The following is a 6,826-nucleotide window of genomic DNA, read 5'->3' as shown; positions in this document are numbered from 1 at the left end:
TACTCACCTGTAAAGCAGATTCTGGGACCCTGTATTAGGGACTAGTAGAGGGAATGCTCCTGAACCACTCGGCACATAGCAATGTTTTGTAAATGTTCTCAGATTAAGTTATACCATAGCAGATTCAAGTTGATGGGGTCTGAATCTTACAGATTTGGGGAGACAGAGAAGGAATACAAAGCATGAGTGCAAAATTAAACCCATGATGCCAATGAGGGTCCTGAAACTTACCCTTGCCTAACACCAAGTCCTCCTCAGCCTCTAACCAGTGCTGATCAGTGATATTCAAACCACAGGCCCCATTAGAAAGCCAAGTAAAACGATCAAGGTAAATTTTTTGTTTTCTAAATAAGTAGAATGGAACAGAAAACATCCGAGTGCCTGGTGGAGGAGAGAGGGGAACGGTATGTGTGTTCTGGGTGATGAGGTACAACGAACGGATTTATTACTTGGATCATAGTCACAATCATTTAAAAAATACTGCTGCATATGGAAATGCAGCAGTCCTTCAGGGTGGGCTTCAAAATCCCTACTTTCTCTAGTGGTAGAGCTGGGATGAAAGTTAGGCTTAGGGGAGAATCAAGGAGTTAGGCAATATGCCCAAGACATTCTCAGGGCCAAAGAGGGGAAAGTTGAACAGCCAGTAAAACCAGCCCCTCACCCTCACCCACTGCACAGCTCAGGACCAGGTCTCGGTGCCTCTCAGGCCTACAAACTCCGTCCTGCAGGGAGACGAGACCCTGACCTGGTCCTGAGGGTCACCCGCTGGTCACCCTGGAGGGCTTATACCTGGGAGGTTGGCATGTGGCTTCCAGAGAGACCATGGGGGTTAGGGGCAGGAGAGAGGTCCCTTCTCCCCGGCGCTCCAACTTCCCCTCCCACGTTAGGAGGGGTTCATCTACTATGAAAGCTGGGGGCACCACCCTTTACCAGACCCCTGCTCTGCGCCTTGCTGTCCTGGAGCCACAGTCCATGTCCTGAGTCCTCAGGGCACCAGAAAAGGCAGAGGTTCCCTTTCCTGCGTTTGCAGAAGATTCCAAGATTCCGAGAGGTCACAGCAATTGAACTATGAGGCTTTGGCTCCATCCGTGATGCTCCTAAGCCCAGTCAAGGGTACCATGAACCCACCCTCCCCCTGGGCCCCGCATGGAGCCAGAAGCGAGCCCTTCAAGAAATCAGGGTAATGTCCAGGACTTCCCTGCTCAAAGGTCACGCCTCCCCCGACTCTGGCCCTCTTCAACTCCTGCCCACCCTCTCTGCAGCCCAGATCCCCAATGCCGGGAAGAAAGCGACCCACCGGCCCCGGAGGCCACGCCCCAAGGGGGCGGAGCCAGCCAAGTGGGGGCCGGAGTGGGCTGGGGAGGAGCGGGGGTCAGGACTCACGCCCCCGGGGAGGAGGCTCGAGAGGGGCCGAGTCTCCCAGAGAGAATGAGCCCTTTCAGAGCCGGGAAGGAAGGGAAAACCTCGTCTGGTGTTTGACAAGAGGAGCGGAAGGGGGGCAGGGGTGGGCGCTGCTATTTGCTTCTCCCCTCAACTGCCCCTCCAGCAGAGCCTGGCAGGAAAGCCAAGGAAAGAGGATATTTGAGGGCCGAATGCTGGGGGTGGGGTGTCAGGGAGGGGGTTGAGACGGGTTTATTGGAGGAGCTTGAAAGCTTGCCAGAAGGGTCTGCTGAAGAGCCCGGGGGCAGGGAGGTGGCTGGAGAAGAAAGGGGTGACTTCAGGACAGAGGAGCAAAACCGAGGGGCAGAGGGTAAATGCAAGAATTTGCTGGAGAAGGTCTTTGGGCTGAAGGTGCCAGGCCTGTGGGCAGTGGAGGTGACCACTGGCGCTGAAGAGGCAGGATGGGGCCCTTGCTTAGGGTCAGCAGAGAGGGTCTGGAACCAACAGCCTGTGAAGTGCCAGTCAATCATTGACCAGTCACTGAGACTGGGGGGGGCACAGGAGGCCGTGTGTTTGTGTGTGTGTGTGTGTGTGTGTGTGTGTGTGTGTGTGTGTGTGTGTGTGTGTGTTAGCACCAGAGTCTCCTCCCCTTTGCCTACTTTACCAGCTCTCTGGGGGTCAGAGGACTGAAAATAAATACAAGAAGGGAGGAGACGGTCCATAGTCCGGGGTTCAGGCCACAACTGAATCCTCCATTGTGGGGCATGGGTTGCTGGGGAAGTATCTGTATGAACTAATTACTTGGAAGGAGTCACCCCAACGTAGGCAAAGACCTGGAGCCACAGAGGTGTCCTTTGGAAGCTTTTTTTTAAAAAGATTTTTATTTATGCATACAAGAACTGGGGTGTAGGCCAGAGGTGCAGGGGGTGAGAGGATTCACCAGAGACAAGATTGGGGAGCAGAACAGGCAGACCGACTGAAATACACTGCTGAGGGGAGCAGCGGGTGAGATAGCAGAGGTCTGCTGCACCATGTGGGTCAGCTCCCTGGCCAGGGATTGAATTGGTGCTGCTGTTGCTGAGACTTTAACTCCTCCCTTCCAGGGAAGCCCTCCATTGGAAGCTTTTGATAAGAAAATCATTCCTTCCAAAAGATGGCCTACCTACAGGGCCCAGAGTGAGTCTCAGCCTGAGGTGACCTACTGAGGGCCCGCACAGTCCCCCTCACCAGATCTCAGGAACACAGGCCTAAGGCCTGAGGAGCTCGTCTTTCTCTCTCCACAGGTTGCTTTGCCAAAACAGAAAGCTCTCTTGTTTTCTTGGCCTCACCTGGCTTTACTGCACATCATGAAGGTGCACCTGACTTCCTCCCTGGTCTGTGCACACAAGGCTGTCGCCGTCTATGTCCGTGTCCTGTGCTAATGGCGCTGTGCTTATGCTGACCCCTAGTTTATCTGAGGGTCTTTCCTCAGCCAGTAGCTGTGCTCTGTGGCCTTGAATCAGGTTTTACCTGCCACCTGAAATAAGAGAGTTGGCCTGAATGGCTCCTGACCATGGTGTTTTAGGATTTGGTCTGAGGGCAGTGACCCCTTCTACCCCCAAGGTCGTCCCTTGAAAGCCCCATTGAGGTGACCCTCTGCCAGATTCTGGATTCCAGAGTCCTTGTTTCACAAGCACTGAGTCTTCTTGTTCTACTCAGTCCTTCGGGACCCCAAGCCCACTCCACTCACTGCTGGAGATACAGACCATGGGGTGGGAATGAAAACACGCTAGCTTCTGGCCTTTCCCCAGCAGGGGAAGCACCCATTTGGTCTTGTAACAGTGAGCCAAGTGGTGACTATGACTCTCATACAGAATCAAGTGGAACTTAGCATCCTTATCTTTTCTGTTCCTCTTAAATGGTTTTGGACAGCAACAGCTTTCATAATTAAAAAGTAGAGAGCCTTAGGAGGATCAGGAGCAAGTCCTTTAAACTTACGAATTCTCAAGAATTGATTGCTTGTCACGAGACGGACTTATGCAACGCCATGGGAATCTCTCAGGACCTCACCTACCCGTGAGGGAGTCCGGCCCTTCCGGACCGGTTTATAGATCTGCTCCTTCACATCATCCGAAGCCAACTCCAGTAACTAGGAGCATGCAAGGACCCACCATGGCAGCAAAAGGTCAATGTTTTAACCATAAGCCAGATCATTTCATTTGTTCCAGTGCTAGAATATCTCACAATGGCTTTCTATTATCTAAACTTTTTTTTCTGTAAGATTTGTTTGTTTATGCATACAAGAACTGGGGTGTAGGCCAGAGGTGCCGGGTGTGAGAGGATTCACAGGAGACAAAGTGGGGAACAGAAAAGGCAGACTGACAGAAACACATTGCTGAGGGGAGCAGTGGTGAGACAGGAGAGGTCTGCTGCGCCATGTGGGTCACCTCCCTGGCCTGGATGGATCTCATGCTGCAGTGGCTGCAGATAGCCTCAAAGTGCTGGTCTTAACCCCTTGCGTCACCAGGGAGGCCCCCTGTCTGAACTTTTCACCATGCCCTGAGGCCTGAAAGATCTCTAGTCCTCTCTTCAATGCTCTAGCCTTCCAATGTGGGTGCTTCTTTTGTTTTTCAAAGATGTCAAGTTTGTTCCTGCCTTTAGGCCTTTACATTGACTGGTCCCTGAAAAATGAACAATCTGCCCCCTGGGGTGTTAGCGGGGTTAGTTCCCCCCACACCCTACAGGTTTCAGTTCAAATGTCACTTACTTTCTCAAAAAGGCTTTCACTTTCTACTCACCCAATGTTGTCACCCCCTCTCTCCCCACCCCCATTGCTATCACATTATCCTATAATGTTTAACTTAACACATTTGTCACTACACAAAACTGTTCTTTTTATACTTTTCCTTTGTTTTGATGCTATATGGAAATGTGCAAACTTTAAAAGGTACAAGAGGGGCCTCCCTGGTGACTCAGGGGTTAAAGTCTCAGCACTATCAAGTTATCACCAGCCACTGCAGCATGAGTTCGATCCCAGGCTGGGATCTGACCCACATGGCCCAGCAGACCTCTCCTGTCTTGCCCCCTGCTCCCCTCAGCAGTATACTTCAGTGGATATGCCTGTTCTGCTCTCCACTCTGTGTCTGGTGAATTCCCCCACCTCTGGCCTATACCCCAGTTCTTGTATGCATAAGTAAATAATATATATATATATATATATATATATTTTTTTTTTAAAGTACAAGAACAGAAAGTTTGCCTTCCTTCCCTGATTCCCAGCATGTCGTGTGACTTCTCCCCAGAGGCAACAACTATTTCTTAAATATCAATACCCACTTTCTTACATATCTTTCTAGATATTTTTTTAAAACAACAAACATAAATACTCTAACTCTTCTTCACACAAGGTAATATGTACACATGAACACATACATATACTGTTCTCCATCTTGCTCTTTTTACTTACCAAAAACATTGTGAAGATTTTTTTTCCTTATCAGTTAATTACAAATCTGCCCTGTTCCTATCAATTTCTAGTGTTCCATTGTAATCCTATCCGTCTCCCTCAATTAATATAATTAATTCTCTGTTGATGGATATTTAGTTGTATCCATTTTTTTTCCTATTTTACTACTGAAAGTAATGAATGAACAATGTGGCCATGGACAGCTTTGCACTCACACCATTTTACACTTGTGTAGGTATACCTAGAGCTCGTGAAGATAAGCACAGGAGAGAAATTGCTGATTAAAGGGTTTGTGCAAATTGCTGAGCTGAAACCCATGCATTCTATGCATATTTCCTATATGTATTTAGTTATCTGATAGTGCTAAATCATCCCACATAGTGGTCATGCCAATGTGTTTTTAGCTACCAAATTATTCTAGTGTTTTTATTCATTCATTCATTAATTCATTTATACAAGCACTGGGTACAGTCAGAAGCGCGGGAGGGTGAAAGAATTCACCAGAGCCAAAGCAGGGAGCAGATCAGACAGACTGATGAAGAAATACACTGCTGAGGGGAGCAGCAGGCGGCAGGAGAGGTCTGCAAGCCATGTGCGACCCTCGCTGGTGACCAGGGATTGAACCAGTGCTGCAGAGGCTGCGGGCAGCTTCTCAGCCCAGCGCTCAACCGCTGCGCCACTGGGGAGGCCTTATTTTAGTGTTTTTGATGCTTGTTTATTGCCTTGTTTCTCTCCTCAACATGACAGAAATCTCCATTCTCCTTCCCCTAGGATTGTTTTCTCCATCAGCAGCATTTGGTTTTCAAGAACCTGTGAAATATTTGAAACCTGAACACATTTTCAATGTTTGTTACAAAATATAAGAAAACTAAAAAATTAATATTTTGTTAAATGTACACAAATTTTACAATGTCAACTATTAATTGCAACTCAATTCAACTATATATAGTTGCTTTTAAATTTTATTTAATGTGGGGTGTTGCCACATTTTAATGTTTGATATGGATGAGACCTCTAAAATTGCAATCATAAAAGTTTTAAAACAGTCCTCTCTCTTTCTTGAAGATCTCGTAAAGATAGAATTTCTGCTTTGTCAGGGTTTCACCCTCTTTACTCCTAAATTCCCTTATCTTTAAGTAGGAATCCTCCTAAAATCCCCTAAGTTACAAAGTAAGGACAAAATGAAATAGTGTATTGTAAAAGGAACAATTATCAGTTGCAAAGTAGTATTAGCACTCTGTTGTTTCTGGTCAACACCTGGAGGGCTGAGCATTGTATTTTTCACTCCAGCTACCCAATCAGTATCAACTGAGTGCTCAACTCCAGGGGACACTATTCATATTATAGGTGCTGTGAAGGGGCATCATTCACAGAAAATACTCTGTGAATGGCACACCCCTGGGTGCCATTCACAGAAAATACAATATGAATGGTGTCTTCTGCAGCTGTGTCTTGCTTGCCTAGCATAGTGTTAGATTTCAGGGCTCAGGAAATATTTGTGAGGTGAAAGTATGAATGAAATCCAATTTTACTTCTTGCTACTTCCATTTCCTAAGATAAAAAGGAAAAATTGACCAGAGGCGGACAGTGGAGGAGGAGGAAAAGCAGTCACTAATTTACACACTCTAATTATGCATCTAGCTACAATGCTTCAATGAGATGTGCGTATATATGCGCGCAAGCTGATAATATGGGTAGGGGAGAGAATATATAAAAAGCGAGTATCTGGGCCTCCTTGGTGGCTCAGGGGTTAAAGATATCCCTATCAAGCTACTGCCAGCCACTACTGCACAAGTTCGATCCGAACCAGCCAGGGACCTAACCCACATGGCGCAGCAGACCTCTCCTGTCTCGCCCGCTGCTCCCCTCAGCAGTGTGTTTCAGTAGATCCCCCTGGTTTTTTTAAATAAATTTTATTTTTATATTCCCCAAACAATTGCAACCCCCTTATTTTGACCCCAATCCCTCCCCTCCCCGCCCCCCATCCCCCTAGATCCCCCT

Source organism: Talpa occidentalis, unplaced genomic scaffold (assembly GCF_014898055.3).
Source record: "Talpa occidentalis isolate TD23 unplaced genomic scaffold, MPIMG_talOcc4v2.1 talOcc4.7, whole genome shotgun sequence".
Lineage (NCBI taxonomy): Eukaryota > Metazoa > Chordata > Mammalia > Eulipotyphla > Talpidae > Talpa > Talpa occidentalis.
Note: the sequence above shows the minus strand (reverse complement) of the source record.